The sequence below is a fragment of the Pelodiscus sinensis genome, chromosome 1 (genome assembly GCF_049634645.1).
Source record: "Pelodiscus sinensis isolate JC-2024 chromosome 1, ASM4963464v1, whole genome shotgun sequence".
Taxonomy (NCBI): domain Eukaryota; kingdom Metazoa; phylum Chordata; order Testudines; family Trionychidae; genus Pelodiscus; species Pelodiscus sinensis.
In genome coordinates this window covers 245831683-245848862 of record NC_134711.1, presented here as the reverse complement: position 1 = coordinate 245848862, position 17180 = coordinate 245831683, and the positions used below count along the sequence as shown (strand labels likewise).

General features: G+C 40.7%; 1 protein-coding gene across 4 annotated transcripts in view; it reads right to left on the bottom strand.

Annotated features, from left to right (window-relative positions):
• The window catches only part of METTL21C (methyltransferase 21C, AARS1 lysine), an 81079-nt gene that overhangs the window by 13517 nt on the left and 50382 nt on the right, over positions 1-17180 (bottom strand). Inside the window, exon 1 of one of the 4 annotated variants that reach the window (XM_014577482.2) lies at positions 2517-2915. The exons of the other annotated variants lie outside the window; for them this stretch is intronic. The gene's annotated coding sequence lies outside the window, so the exon portion shown is untranslated. Of the gene's footprint in view, positions 1-2516; positions 2916-17180 lie in introns of those variants that run through there. 4 annotated transcript variants of the gene reach the window in all.

The following is a 17180-nucleotide window of genomic DNA, read 5'->3' as shown; positions in this document are numbered from 1 at the left end:
GCCGTACTGGGTAAGACCAAAGGTCCATCTAGCCCAGTATCCTGTCTGCCGACAGTGGCCAACACCAGGTGCCCCAGAGAGGGTGGACCGAAGACAATGATCAAGCGATTTGTCTCCTGCCATCCTTCTCCAGCCTCTGACAAACAGAGGCCAGGGACACCAATTCTATCCCCTGGCTAATAGCCTTTTATGGACCTAACCTCCATGAAATTATCTAGCTTCTCTTTAAACTCTGTTATAGTCCTAGCCTTCACAACCTCCTCTGGCAAGGAGTTCCACAGGTTGACCACACACTGTGTGAAGAAGAACTTTCTTTTATTAGTTTTAAACCTGCTACCCATTAATTTCATTTGGTGTCCTCTAGTTCTTCTATTATGGGCACGAATAAATAACTTTTCTCTATAGCACCTGTGAAAAATCATAAAATAACTAATGAATGCAGTCCTAGTAAATGTCCATATCTGATCAAACCTTTAGCTATTGTAGCTAGGAGCTCATTGTAAAAGCAACTTAAATTGTAATTCTCAGTCTACGTAATAAGACTTTATATTTTTGTCTGCAACGTATAAAAACAAAAAAGCAGCCAAATGCACATTCATAAATTGTCACAATACTTAAGTAAAAATAACTAAGCACTCTTTTCATTACATGATACAGACTACACAATGGATTTGCTTTTATAATTTTCAGAGATGCAAATATTTTAGTAGTATAGGTTTAATAAAATAATTATGCTTAAACTACATATTCCAAAATTGTGCCTGAGACTTTAAATATAAGGCAAACAGAACACACATCCTAGTTGTAGAAAAGCGTGAGTAAGCATAGTATTATGTTACTGTTAAATACCTTGTATGCCATGTGGCTGCTTTGGGAGACTGTCAGAATTTTGTGCATGTTAAATCCCAACTTACTGTTGCATTAAGATAGATTGTGAATTTATGTTCCTTGCCTTGTATGTGGTTTTATTATTTGTTTGTTTGTTTGTTCAAAAGGAATAAGAAATCAAGAATAGATGAAGCAGCACCAGTGTCTTTTCCTAATTTGGAAGTCAATAGCACTTTCAAGTGTGCATCTATTTGATACTATGTGTTTGAACTGAAAGACCAAGGATAGGACTTGTATTAGTGACATGCATAATACATGTATTTGAATACACAGTTTAACATTCATTTTAAATGCATGCATTTTCCTGGCGCAAATTCCTAAAAACCCATTAGAGCTGACCAAGAAAAGTCCCATGGGAAATATTGAGTTTAAAATCTTGTTTCTTCCTGAATCAAAATGTTAAAATCTGCGAATTTTTCACTATACAAAAGGTTGTCATTCTGATTAACAAAATATAATGTAATTAATAGATTTCAAACAATAATGTTGAAGTGAAACATATTGATAGTATCATGTCAAACATTTTGATGAAAAGGAAATGTTTCTGCAAAATGTTCTGATTTCATCAAATCAGCACTTTTAGATGAAAAACAGTTGCATTCACAAATTTTTGACCAGCTCTACACATGGTTATCTGTATATGGATTTCTTTGCAAAGTGGTTAGATATGCAAATGAACACTGAAATTCAAGTCTTGTAACTCTGACGTGTTTAAAAGTTGTTTTAGTTATTGGGTAAATTTACAACAATGACAGCTGAGATTGTTAAACTTCAGGCTAGTTCTGGTGGGAAGAGGGGGTTATAATAGAAGAACCTGCTTGTTAATGTCTAGCATCACTACCATGACACTAAAATATTGAAGATGTGAGGAGGATATTTGTGAGATTAATCAATCTTAAAATAACAGCTTATTCTCAGTAGAAATAAGTTTTTGTCTATAAATCTTTCATTTAGAATTCCAGTGGTTAACTCTTTCCCCCTTCATTTGAATAGTTCAAATTAGTTAGTTAATAAAATGAAAATACAAATAAGATTATGTAGATGAATGAGTAACATGGTTCAACTGTGAACACAACCCTTCCCTAATTTTCTTTCATCAGAAACTTCTGTGCATGAATGGATGTGCTATCATGTTTTAAGGCTGCATTTGATCACTCAAAAGCCACTTCCAGATGTACCTGCAGACATGCAGCTGAATTATTGTTTATTATTCCTTGAAAATGTAACTCTTTCTGCTTGGTCTCCACATATTAGCCATGAGTAAGAACATTCATTATTAAATGCCCATGCAATTAAATCAAGTTTTCTTGCGTTAAATAATGCTTTAAGAGAGTGATGCAGTCCCAAATAAATGCCTGAAGAATTTACTTTTACAATAGGCCCTTGAATACATTGGGGGAAAACATAGCTGGAAAATAACTTGCCATCATTACTGGTGCAGTGATAATTATTGAAACCAATGCTACATTTATCAGTAATTGGGTAAACAATTCCTCTGACCAATGATAACATCAGACAATTTCAAATTAAAGAAGGCATTAATGTAACATATTCCTTGTTAGTTGCTATCATAGGAATATTTAGATACATTCCAAATAATGTTAGTTGAAAAATAGTTTTATCAGTACCTTCTTTAGCAAAGCGAGTTGGAAGTTTCCTGTGCATCTTCCCAGACCCAACTAGAGGTTTTTATACAGACGTGCACCTGGGCGGATTAATTCTCTGTTCACAAAGTCCAGCCAGTACGAATGCAATCTATTTAGGGTAGCATTACCAGCCAGCACTCTTAAGAACTTACTGTGTTACACTAACATTTTTCACATACTCAAAACAAAATAAAAACCAGTTTCAACCATGGAAGTTCCCAAAATGTGCATGTCAGAAATTCAAATGTGCATACATCAAATTCTGCCGATGCCTTTCTTATGGTTTTTATTTTGTAGAAGTTTGTAACTGTTCCAGGCAGTAACAATATTGTCTGCAGCCGTCCTGACCCAAACAACCAAACATGGTCTAACTGGTACACAAATAACATGTGCAGCAACTTGGCTGCAAACCAGAGAGAGGTCACGTGGCACTGAAGATCCTGCTGCCAGGAAAAAGCTAAGTCTTGGGGGGGAGGGGGTGCCCCCGAGAAGATATACCTGTGGAAGGTATGAGGCTTACCCCCATTGTCTCTGGGAGGGAATCTGGAAGCCCAGGAGATAAAATGACAGCTTTCGGGCAGACTCCTTTAACCACCCTATAGATGCTGTAGGATGTGTATAATTCTCTAGTAAAAGAACAATGCAAACTTGAAAATTACATTAGTCTGATCTACACCTACTCTAGTTACAAGCTACCCTTAAGATAACTATACATGAAGGAAATTAGCAAAAATAGATACTGACTTCTGTTTCCTTTTTAGAATGTGAGTTCTCCACACATATTGCCAGTTTCACCATTGAAAAGATTCTTCTAAAAATTGAATAGGGACCATACAATACTTTATAAAAGGAACTTTTGATTATTTTTTGTTATTTAAATGCAGGACAGTATTAAAGGGTGCATAGCTGATGCTTTTGAAATTAGAGGTATAACAAAAATAAACTCCAAAAATGTATGATCATTCACATCTCTGTATAGGTAAGCAACATTTTGACTCTAATACATACTGCTCCTTTAAAGAATTTGGAATAAAAAGTGTATATCCCTCTTCTTCCTTTATCCCTTCTTACTTTTCACTTCTATCATGCATTTCACACATTAACCAGTAGGTGTCCTCAGTATTCACACAATATTAAATACATCAATGGAGAGTCAAGGTGGGTGAGGTAATTATCTTTTATTGGACCAACTTCTGTCCAGATATCTTCAGATCTGGAAAAGGTACTCAGAGTGTCACAGCAAAATGCTAGGAGGTCAAATTGTTTAACATAAGTGGTTAGCACATATTGTAGGGGACCATTCAAGATAGGGTAGCCAGACCTGAAGAAAGACCCCTGTGTGGCTCCAAAACTTGTGTGTCTCACCCATAAAAGTAGGTCCAATAAAAGATATCACCTTAGTCCCATTGTCTCACTAATAATCTGCAACTATACAAATAGATCAGCTGTGATACTAGAAGATTGCTCAAAAAAGGAGTATGTATTTAAGAGGTGAATGTATGGGCTAATCTATAACAATTGGGAGCTGATATTAAAAACCTCAATATATTGATCCTTCCACTGTCTCAAAAACTGCTCCATCTTTTTCCAAAGTCTTTCCAAACCACCTGACTTTCAGTACATTTTTCCATGTCACAAGTAAGCTGTTCAAACAGCACTTCAATTATCATAACCAAAGAGCGGAGCATGGCAGTGTCACTGCTGGACTAGTCATTTGCAGACTTAAACACTATTTATTTTAAAAATTATTTTTGCAACATAAGACCTGAGAGATCTGTGGGACTAGAATTCAGATTTGCAGGCTCTGCCTATCAAGGTGGTATCTGGATGAGTAGAATTGTGTCCGAAGAGAAGAGGTGGAGGCTCATTCGTTTGGGGGTATATTTAAGTATGTGAATTTACAAGATGACTTTTCGGGAATATTCCTACATTGGCAAAAGGACAGGCCATCTATTATGGGGTTACTATTGTAACCTTCAAAATGAAAGGGTTTTCTGTAATGAGCTCCCTATTATTTAAAAGAGTGGCACTCCAGCTAATCTCAGCTGTGGGATATGCATTGGAAAGCAGTCATATTCAAGGATGCTTAAGGCTTTGTAGTTTGAAAGAAAGGCATTAATTGGAGTTGGGGGAGGAGAGGACTGTAACTCCTAGTATTTTAATTCTGTTGGTTGTTAAAGTTCTCGTAGTCTGCTTGCTGCAATATGTGACTTACCTAGTCCATGATTAAGAAAATAAAATTAGCTGAACAGAATCAAGGTACATGTTGTGTGAGCAGCACAACCAGATACTTTTTTTTTAAACTTTGTTTTTATATTAAAGTACCAGCTTATTCAAATTTGGCGCCGTGTGTGTGTGTGTGTGTGTGTGTGTGTGTGTTCTTCTTAAAGTTAGTCATTGTTCAAATTTATTTGCTTCATATTTTCTGCAAGTAATTCTTGTTCTGTAGCCCATCCACAAGCACTTCTTTGCAAATAGCTCAGTCTCTGAGTTCTGATTGGACGCGTAATTCCCATAGGGGTGAAATTTACCCTTAGGCAGAGGGCCAGCCAAAGTCCCACTTAATCAGGGCTTAAATAGTTATGTCCCTTGTTCACAGGCCCTCTGGAGAGGGTTAAAGTTTATCCATCAGCGGGAATTTCACTTCCCTGCATGTAATTCTTAAAATCTCATTTCCTGGGCAAGAATTTTCAGTTATCTCAACATTCCATTCTGCAAATATTCATTCTTTTTTCAAAGAACTGTTATTTCTTGGAACATTCCCATGTGTAAAATCAATTGGTAGACAGTAGAAAGAAAAAAAAAGAGTGGAAACCTAGCTAAGGCAAATTTGTTAAATATTTCATCAAATTTCCCAGCTCTTGCTACGTGCAAGATTCTCTTGAACTCTGTGCCTGTCAGTATGCCTAAGAGCAGATGTTGCTGTGGTGGGCTGCATCTCAGAATGTAGCGCCAGAGTAGAATAGGGGCATATTTCACCCATTATAGATCAGACAGCAAGTCAAGGTTCCCCAGTTAAAACCTGCTGGGGAGTGCAATGATGGAAGTCTCATAGACTCATAGACTTTAAGGTCAGAAGGGACTATTATGATCATCTAGTCTGACCCCCTGCACAGTGCAGGCCACAGAATCTCACCCACCCCCTCCTAGAATAATCCTCTCACATATATCTCAGATATTGAAGCCTTCAAATAGTTTGAAGACCCCAAGAAGCAGAGAATCCTCCAGCTGTGATCTGTACCCCATGCTACAGAGGAAGGCAAAAAACCTCCAGGGCCTCTGCCAATCTACCCTGGAGGAAAATTCCTTCCCGACTCCAAATATGGCGATCAGCTAAACCCTGAGCACGTGGGCAAGACTCACCAGCCAGACACCCAGAAAGTTCTCTATAGTAACTCCTATCATCCCTCCATTAACATATTTACCACTGATAATGGTCAATTAGTTACCAAGATTGTGTTATCTCATCAAACCATCCCCTTAATAAACCCTTCTAGTTTGATCTTGAAGTCTGCTAGATCTTTTGCCCCCACTACTTCCCTTGGAAGGCCGTTCCAGAACCTCACTCCTCTAAAGGTTAGAAACCTTTGTCTAATCTCAAGTCTAAACTTCCTACTAGCCAGCTTATATCCATTTGTTCTTGTGTCCACATTGGTATTAAGCTTAAATAATTCCTCTTCCTCCCTGGTATTTATCCCTCTAATATATTTAAAGAGTGCAATCATGTCCCCGTGCCAGCCCTCTACTCAGTGTGACTGCCCGTACATCGGTATTCTTCCCTGTATTCAAATCGAATGCACAACCACTATGTGTGGCAGGGAATCTCAATCCTGCTGGTTTGATGGAAGTTTTGAATTGCCTATTGGATGAAGGAGAAGAGGTGGCGTTGGGTCTTCTGTTCTGGAGTTGACTGTCCTCTTCTCGGCTGCTGTGGGGTTGTATTGGGCTGCTCCTTTCCTGGACAACTGCTTCTCCTCTTACTTCTGAAGGTACCCTGGTGCCCTTGAGCAGAAGGCATGCCTCTGCTACAACAGCAGCTCCTTGGCCATGCATTTATTAACACCTGCACCAGTGACTCTTCCCACATGCTCCTTCTGCTGGTGGAGCAGTTACCCGAGCCAAAGCTGTGATGCCCCACTGACAGCCAACACTGTGGGGTTGGAAGAATTTGAATGAATGTTGGTTTCACCGTATACATACCAATTGAAATAGGACTCCTAGCATACTAATTGAAAGTTACTGGTTACAGTTTGTTTTAAAGATCTCGACTTTGCCACCGTTGCATGTCAAAATATACAATTTGTGTTTTAACTGTTATAATTTTAATGTTCTGAAACTCAATCTCTACTGTCATTATATAAATAGTCTGCATCCTCCCACAATTCCCTGCAAGTGGGAGAATTTAAGTGAATAAAAAAATAGAGGCAAAAGTGCTTTAAAATAAGCATGAATATCTCTTGCAATTATATGAAAACAAAAATGGAATTCTGCTATGTCTACATATATGCATTGCTGGCTGTGACTGGCCAGGTGGAGCAGGATTGCTTTCCCTGGAGGCCTTTTTCCCCTCTCCATGCAACTCAATCTCCTCATAACGGTTTAGCCCCTTAGTGAGTGGTCTGGATTTGGTTTCTTTGGCAGCCCATCAGAGCTGCTGCTTTGACTTGAGTGGAGGTCCATGCGGGTACAGTTTCAATATGGGCTATGTCTACACTGTGGAGCTTTTCCTCTGGTATCCCGGAAAAACTCCGCCGCATCCAGGGAACGTGTCTGCTCTTCCAAATTTTTTTTTGGAAGAGCAGATGCGCTCTTTCGGAAGCCCTGTAGTCCTCATTTTATGAGGAATAAAGGCTCTTCCAAAAGAGGAGGTTTTTCTGACATTTGGCCCCATGTAGATGGGCCAAATGTTGGAAAAGCCTCTTCCAAAAAAATCCGGAAAAAGGTAGGCAAATTGCAGTTCACAATTTGCCTATCTTTTTCCGAAACCCCCCCAGCAGTGTAGACATAGCCATGGATGTCTTAGGCTGAACCCTGGACCTAGAGCTGAAAGGGTCTATATCTGATACTAGCCATACTGAGTCATTCAATCTGCAAATATTTTGGTATGTTAGGTAATAAAATACATGTCACAGGAATAAAGTGCTTCAGGAACTTGGCCTACACCATGATTTACATAAATAACCACCTCATCAGTCTTGTCTACATGTATCAACTTTGGCTCTTCTATGTGAATCTAAGCAGCCCAGCAGAGATTTGAGACTGCAAACCAGGATACCCCTAAAAGAAACCTTCCTACTGTTGTCAGAGATTACCCAGCAACTGCTCTCTTATTTAGACAATTGATATGTACTGTGCTTTCTTGATGTCACAGAATAGCCATGAACTGCCTTCAGGCTGGGTCACAGGAAATTAATATAGAGTGTGCAGATTAATTGCTGGCTTAGATCTTATATCCACAGAGGTTTCCCTGGCCATCTGAGAGTGTACAGAAAAAAAAAAACATTGCCAAGACAGCAATCCATCTTTAGACATTGCTTCCATTTTAGACTTGCTTAATTATGTTTTACATTGTCATGTCAATTTAATCAGGTTTGCTCCCATCAGTGCATAAAATGTGCTATCCAAAGAGGGCATACAATGGAATGTAAAAACCGAAGCAACCATCTACATGTCTCTTTATCATTACTGTGTTACTGTAGCCAGGGGAACAGACAGTCACGCTGGGCTCCTGGGAAAGGTGGGGTAGGCAGCTCCACACTCCCAGAAGGGGTGAGATAACAAGAGCACCAGGCAACCCCCCCCCCCCCGCCACACACACACACACACACAGCCCTCAGCCCTGCCCACAGCATGGAGCCCCAACACACACATGCAGCGCTTAGAGCTACCCAGAGCCTGCCATGTGGCACGCCTGTGGCAACAGTAGCAGTGGTTGGGGGCACCAGGCAGTTGCCCCATTATTCCCCCCCCCCCCCATCAGCTGGTGTCACTGTAGTGCCTGGAGCCCCAAGATGTTGAGCAAATGAAGAGAGCAGGCTGATAATGGGGTTCAGCCTTTGGGCTGCTAGTAGGAGCTCTTTAGCATGCTTCAGTAAAAACTCCTGTTTTTGTTAACCGTTTGTTTTGTATTTAATGGCTACACAATGTTTGAGTTGAAATAAAAACCCTGCAGGCTTTTAGCATCTAACACGGATTCTGTTTAGGAATCCAGGGCTAGATCACTTGTCCTCAGGGTGGAAACGAGTGTTGTGCAGACGGTCCCAGTAGCTCTAAGCCCCTCTAACGCTGGGGAGAGTGATTCCTAATGAGTGCTCCAACTGCTAGAGCTGGCTCAGGTGCAGGCTCTGCAGTTCTTTCCTGTGCCCCCACCCAATCACCTCTCCATGCCTGAGAGCCAGTTCTGCGCCACCTGAAACGTCAGAGCAGTGGGGAGCGAGCCACAAGGCAGCCTTTGAGGTTTTGCGCATGACCTGTATTCATGTGCAATTGGCAGAGCTCCCAGAGGCATTCATAAAACAAATATTGAGTATTATAAAATAAAGATGGGGAGTTTACTCTGTTCAGTTCCTTGCTTCCCAAATCTCTGGGTTCATCTGTTTCCACCATAAAGTTCCTCTCCTGTTGGCCCTTCAGTATGTGAATTACATGCTTTACATTTCACATATCCACTCTGTTGGCCAAATTCTGTGTAAGTGTAAAGGAGACAAGGTACATGTTGCATACAAAACGACGGAGTCCAAATTAGTTATCATTTCAAGAAAGAGATCTTGTATAGTTCTCTGAAACATCCACTCAATGTGCAGAGGCGGTCAAAAATGCAAACAATGCTGGAGATCATTAGGAAAGGGATAGCCAATAAGACAGAAAATATATTGCCTCTATATAAATCCATGGTATACTTCCATCTTGAATACTGTGCAAATACGTGATAGCCCCATCTCAAAAAAAAAAAAAAAAAAAAAAAAAAGATATGTTGGAATTGGAAAAGACACAGAAAAGGGTGACAAAATGATTAGGGGGTTGGCTCTCACCTAGGAGGATAAGTTAAGAAGACTGGGATTTTTTATTAGTTTGGAAAACCTAAGACTAAGGGGGCATATGATAGGAGTCTATAAAATCATGACTGCTGTGGAGAAAGTAAATATGGAAGTGTTATTTACTCCTCAATAGTAATGAAATTAATAGACAGCAAGTATAAAGACAAACAAAAGGAAGTAGGTTTTCACACAATTCAGTCAACATGTGGAGCTCCTTGCTAAAGAATAATGTGAAGGCCAAGACACTAAAGCTTTGTCTACACTGCACGTTTTTGCAGCAGAAAATATGCTTATAAGGGACTCATTTGCATAGGTCGTGATATCATTAGCATATTTTCTGCCATTTCTTTTTGCGCAAGGGGTTTTTGCACAAAAAGAATCAGTGTAGTCGCTTCCGTTTTGCGCAAAAACCCCGTTTTGCACAAGATCCTTATGCCTGTCCCAGAGAGGCATAAGGGTCTTGCACAAAATGGGGGGTTGGGGCAAAACAGAAGTGGCTACACTGCTTCTTTTTGTGCAAAAACCCCTTGCACAAAAAGAAAGAGAGGAAATTATGCTAATGATATCATGACTTATGCTAATGAGTCCCTCATTAGCATATTTTCTGCTGCAAAAATGTATAGGATAGACATAGCCTAATAAGGTTCAAAAAAGAACGAGATAAGTTCATGGAGGATATATCCATTAATGGCTATTAGGATGGACAGGGATGGTGTCCCTGAATGCTTTGTTTGCCAGAAGCTGGGAATAGACAACAGGGAATGGAATGATTTGATGATTACCTGTTCTGTTGATTCCACCTGAAACACCTGGCATTGGCCACTGTTGGAAGAGGTTGGACCTCTGTGGTTTGGCACCTGACCGGTCCCGGATTAGCAGGGGAGGTCATTTCAGGACCCCTGCCACCGGTCCCCCCGGCCCTCCCACTGGCCTTCAGGACAGCTCCCCATCTCCTGCTGGCCCTGCTGACCCCATTGGGCAGCCATTGCTGCCATGGCTCGGAGTCCCGCAGGGCAGCCACATGCACGCTGGGGCTCTGGGTCCCGCAGGGCAGCCATGCGCGCCATGGCTCCCTGCCGCACCAAGCTATCGCTGCTCCCAGCCCTGCACCAGGTCTCCCAGCCCCACTGGGCGGCCCCGCTGCCACGGGTTGGGTAGCTCTGCCATCAGCTCACTGCGGGCAGCCCACTGCCCTGCCAGTCCCACAGGGATACTTGCCACTGGCTCTCCACCAGGACTCTCTGGTCCTGCAACATCAGTGCCAGACCACGGATGTTGCCAGACCAGAGAATCCCAATGTTGAGAGATTCAACCTGCACACCAGACTGACCACTGGCCTGACGCAGCCTAGCTATTCATATATGTGGGTGTAAGTTAGCAAATGAGCCATCTCAAGTTGATGTTACGCATACTTTGTGGGAGGTTGGACTTCATGTGAACGTACAATCTTTTGATTTAGACTTTTAATGTTGCTGGTATATTTGATACATTGCCTTTGTGTTCACAGTGTTATCAGAGGAAATGAGCACATAGTTGTTTGCAACTGAAATCATATTCGTTTGTTAAACCACACATTTTTGTTCCTTTTGTAAATGATTAAGAGCCAGCTAGCTCAAGATTTTTGTCTTATTAACTTTTCAAAATCTGATGCTATTCTGTTCAAGGAATGATATTTGGGAAATTTGCAGCATTCTTAGTCTTTCTTCTTTCGTACTCTGTATGTGCATAAGTTTATTTATAGTTATTGATTCACTTTTTTTTTCTCTCCTTGGTGCCTTCTCCTTTCTACAAACTTTGCCATCGTAGGCTTGTTGTGGGTGGGAGATACTGCTCTTTGGGGAAATATCTTAAAGAGCTGCATCTTATATGGAAATGGGAATAGAGTTAGATTTGTGCAAAGTCTGAACTTTACATAAGGTGTTCCATATCCTGTATTACTTTACATCTTTACCCATTTTATTTCCCAGCTGGCTATTTAAAAAAAAGGACTCAAAATCTGCTTGTTGTTCCCGAATGGCAAAGGAAAAGAGCCTAACTTCATCCTGCAGAGCTTGTTATAAAGCTATGGTTAATTTTCAAATTAGGAATTTTATTACCTTACCTCATTATATCTGAGACTAGTGAAGATGTACAGAAATGAAGGAAACTGATCTAAATCTCAAAGGATCTCACCACACATCAGAATTGGCTAACTAATTTGATTCACAGTTCAAGCCATATGGAAGGCTGGGTAGAAGACTGAAGTAGTTTTTTTAAACAGCTTTTTTTTATTAGGATGCTAAATAAAAGAGTTAGTATGCACATAGGATTACATTCTGCAATTCACACTCAGTCAAAGCTCCTGAGTCAAAGGATGACCAAAGGATGGTCCAAGAAGTGAGTAGTAAGGGATGCAAAACATAGTTGATAATGAACAACAGAGGTATCTGTCATGCTTTCCTTACGGTTATGAAGAACCAAGCCTTATTTTTAAAAAATGGGAAGAAAACAATAGCTGAAACATCACACATTTTCATCATCTTTAACCTAAGTACCTAGACGTTTCAGACTATCATTTGGTGTAACTTTATTAAAAAGCATCAGATGGAAAAGTGGCTTCTAAAGTGGCTGATACTGTCAAACCAAATTCTTTCTGAAATACTTGGCATTACCGGAAGTCATTTTATTTAAATAAAAAAGACATCAAATATCTGATCCAACAACTGCTTGCTGCAACAAGATCCTGGTGGGAGTTCTGAACTTGGAGCTTTTGTAGGATTAGGTCCCAAAGCTGCCATTTTTATAAGAGAGAGGTGTGAACTCTTCAGCATTAAGACGGGTTGAAAGTCAATAGGGTTGCCAGATGGTTTAACCGAAAATACTGAACAACCCCCACCCCCCAAAAAAAACACTGTTGAGAAAAAAAAGGGGGGGAGATGAAAGTTGAGAAAAAAAAAGGACCCGACAGTTATTAAGCAAAAAAAAAAAAATTACAAAAATTAAAACAAAAAACAAAACAAAAAACAGCATTTGCCAGTGGCCATCTTGTTTTCTTACTATCTGCAGGAAGAGAGCTCCTCTGCGGACCAGGTAAGTAGGAAGGAGGGGGAGCTCGGTGCAGGGGGGAGAGGTCCAGGAGGGGCCCAGGAGATGGGTCAGGTTGCTGAGTGTGTAGGGTTGCCAGGTGTCTGGTATTTTCGCCTCCTGCCCGTTAAAAAATAAAAAAAATCAGAAAATACCAGTCATTTTGGGTTTCAGTAGTCTCTGATTTTTTTTTACTGGGCAGGAGGCAAAAATACCGGGCTGTCCAAGTCAATACCAGACACCTGGCAACCCTAGAAGTCAAAGTGTTTTCCCATTGATTTCAACAAACCCAGCACATATTTGGCACCATATGCATACATTTCTCCATGAGACTAACAATAGATTGTTGCTTTAGCTTTTACCTTGACATCTTCAGTTTATAACAAATACAAGCAGAATATGTATCTTATGTTGTACAGGAAGTATTGTTGACAGCCTATGTTTAAAACTTAAATCCCACTGTACTGCTTTAAATGTGGGGTAGGACGAATATTATTAGCATAATATATTTGGAACAGTTCCAAAGTTAAGATTCTCTCGACTGGTAGCTGGAAAATTAGAAACAGATGCTGCTTTTAGCCTTCTGTTATTGTATTTTTGGAATTGCGAGTAGTGTTATCTAAATCATGTATCAAAAACTGCAGTGTCGTAAGAACAGATTTTGGGTTCATATATTACAAGGCCAGAAGGAACTATTGTGACCTCCTGTACAAACAGGCCCACAACAGAATATATCTTTTAGAAGAGGGAAATCAAATTTGATTGGTCCAATGCTAACAATGGATGAGTCATCACAACCCTTAGTAAGTTGTTCCAAAGGTTAATACTATCACTGATAAAAATTCATAGGTTATTTCTAGTCTGAATTTGTCTGAATGGCAAACCGATGCTTATTTATCCTTACCCATTTGCAAAGAGTATCAATGACTGTGATGGCTTATTTCCATATGTTTCTGCCTAGGACCATTCTTTTTAGGTGCAAAACTTGCTACCATGATCTATGCTTAAGATGGGGCTATATCTTATGTCTATTCACAAACAAGCGGATGTCTTGGTTTTGTCCTGTACGGATTACTCTGATGCTCCTGGATCTGCACTGGCTGTCTGTTGGGTGGAGTTGAAATGTTGGCTTTTGATCTATAAACCCCTAAAATCTTTAGTTCCTGTATGCCTGAGAGACTACCTCTAGAGAGGGAGCTGCTGCCAAGTGCCTTTGACTTCAGAATTTGCCCCCTCCCCACATACGTTTGTCCTGGAATAGCCCAGATTTGACTTTTTGTGTGCACAGCAAAGGCCCCCTATTTGAGGGAAGGGAGAACTGTTTCTTCGTATTTGCATCACTGAAACCTAAGCATTTCCATTTCGTTTCAGCATAGCAGAATGTTTTCTGGGGGGTGTACTCTGTAGCAGTGATGAGAAAGAAGTCACAGAAGAGCAGAGTTTTGATGGATCTTAGCAAACCTTGGTTATGTGGTTTGTGCATGCTCCCAGTTACGCAGCTTGTAGATAATGTGCTGAGAAGGGTCCAGATGAAACAGAATTACGTTATCTGGAAAATACCAGTAATACGTAAAGCTGTGTCAGATTTGCCTGGCAGCTTGTGTGAGGTGAGTCAGAAAAAATATTTTTGGATGACCCTTTAATGCTGCTATTTAAAGCCCCTCCCCTCCCCCCAAAATGATTGCTTCATTACCTTTCAGTCAATTCCGGGTTGACTGAACATTTTACTCCTATGCTCCCATCTGCAATTCAAACAGCCTAAATAGGGTAATGGCAGCAGTTCAGTTCAAACCATCCAGAGTTCAGAGATGCCTCTGACTTAGTGCTGTCAGCAATAGGATATTCAGTCAGACTTTTCTAGCCATACCATGCACTTCAATGCCAGACAGGGTGGGGGAAGGGAGGAAGGGAATGCTAACAATTCCATTAAATCTGTCACTGCGTGAACAAAAATTTGCAATGCTAGAGTAGAGAGAAGCCAGCAAAAGAGATTTTAAAGCAGAGTAAAAGAGCATTTGGAATCTGACCAATAGACCAAACACTGTAGGTTGCACAGTGGGGAGGCAAAACCAACACAGTAAAAATGGAGGGAGTTGAGGAAGTTCGCTTTAAAAGCCAATTTCTGTAGCTGTGAAAACTGTTCTGCCCCACCTCACAGCAGCTCAGTCTAGCCCCCACTATGTAGCCTCTCCAGCCACATTTGCTCTGTAAGGTCAATGATTCATGTTGAGCAATGAGCTGTCCACTTTTGGGGAAAGAATCAGCCAGACACAGAGGACCAAAGCCGCTGGGAGTTTGATTATGCCCCAAAAGGAAGTCAGGTTATGTGCATGGGCTCCCTGCTTTCCACAACACCAACTCGGGGTGATTTGCTGCCATTGCCGCCACCCAGAACTAAACTCCTGGAAGTGTTTTCTTCACAGCTGGTGAGGAGAGGGGACACTGGGAAAGTTCCAACAAAAATAGTCCGGAAGTGAACTTTCTACCAAATTACAGAAGTGTCCCTTTCGAGGACCTCCCATGAGCATCATTATAGGAAGAATGGTGACTCTTGAGCGTGTTTGAATTCTTTCCTTTTTCCCTGGTGGACAGGAATGGAAAGCCTGCCAAATTCATTACTGAGACACTTTAAAATACTTTCCTGTCTGACTTGCTGACGTTCATTCAGCTGTGGATGAACCTTCCCTATGGGGTTAGAATATCTAGGGAAGCTGTTTGTGGATCTCTGATTCCTCACTACCACACATCCAGCCCAAATGCTGCACATGTCCCCTGGGATGGGTAGGCACAGACACAATCCATCTCCTCAATCAATATTCTACAGCCAGTGGAGAGGAATAACCTCTTCAAACAGAGAACAGCTTCTGCTGCTACACAGGGGCAGCAGTAGGAATGAGTTGTGCAAGCTCTTTTCAGGACTTTTGTACAACCTTTTGGGAGTAAAAACCAAATGGCTCCCACCCACCGTGAGAGGATATATTGCCAGTTGCAATTTTACCCCCTTAGTAAATGGCTTTCCCATTTACCTACCATAGATAACCCATTTACATTTGCAGGAAAATAATTGTTCTGTTTTCTGCAAATGTGCTCATTCTCTAGAACTGTCGACTACAATTCAATAAGTATCTACATTCAGAAATACGGCCTAGCTGTTAAACTCTGAACGTCAAATATCCACCCGCCCTCTTTAATGAGTCTAGCCCTATTAGTTAAAAGAGAAAAGCAAACTCTTTAAGTCTTTTCATTGAACAGCTGGGTAACATTATAGATTTCTCAAAAGAGTAGTTTATCACTAGTTATCAAGTTCAATGTAATGTCAGTTATAACAGCATCCTGGTATAAATACTGGGTGATCCAGCATCACAACAATAACAGTATCTAAATTATATCTGGTGTTCTCAGTGCCTATTTCTCTTGTCCTTTTCTGTGCTACAATTGTGGTGTGGATGGTTTGGGAACTCTGACTGACAGTAGCACTGAACTGTGATACCTGCCAAATGGGCTGTCTTTCTTCATGCGGGCAGCTAGGCTGGGAGAAAAAGCTCCAGTATATTGACTTGTTCAGGCCTTTGACCATAACTTAAAAGGTCATCAGATCTGGTAGCACTGCATTGGGGAACTGCTTGTTTGGAGAAGTATTTGTACTCTTTCTGAAGAACACTGTGTACTGTTACGCTGGCTAGTTTGTGGTATGCTATTTTTCTTTCTGTTCTTGGACCCACAATGAAATGTGCTATAATGGTTGCTATGAGCCATGTCCTTGCTATTTTGTGCAGGAAGGTCTGTTGGAACTCAATAATGATCACAATGCAATGTATTTTTCTCTGCCATAATTAACTCATAATTTTGGAAATGTGGCAGAAAGGGTAATATCCTTATCTGATCTACAGACGTAGTTTACCAGTTATTAAGAATAACTATTATCAAAATTGCCAGCCATGCTCATTGAAAAATCATGAGTCAGGCCTCAACAATCTTAAAATTGCCATGGTTTTTAAATGAAAAAAATATATAGTTTGAATTCTTTTTAGTTGCTTATGCATTTCTGAGCCACTAGGGTTCATTTGGACCATATTTTCAAGTCCTCCTTGAAATCATTAGGGCTAGAAACCTAAGTGAAAGAAAAGAGTCTCTTGTTATGACTTGCCACCAGTGTTGGGGTATTTGAGAATCCCACCAAATATTGCAATACTCATGATTAAGTTGAAAGAGTGATTAAATGTCTGAGCTAAATGAGAGGTATCTATTGTCATTCTTCGGGCTAGCAGGAAAGCAGGTGTTTCAGGGGGATTGTCAACAACAAGACTGAGGATGGGGGGAATTAATTCCTCTGTTGGTGCATCTAGGAGAGTTGTAAGACTACTTGTTGAAGATTCAATGTGGAAGAACCAGGGCCGAGTTCTGCCCACTTCCATTAATGTACCAAGCATAGTATTATGACAGTAATTTCCAGTTAAACACTGAAATACATTGCTTAGGGAGGCTGTGGAATCTCCATCACTGGAGATATTTAAGAAAAGAATAAATGGATGTCTGTCAGGAATGA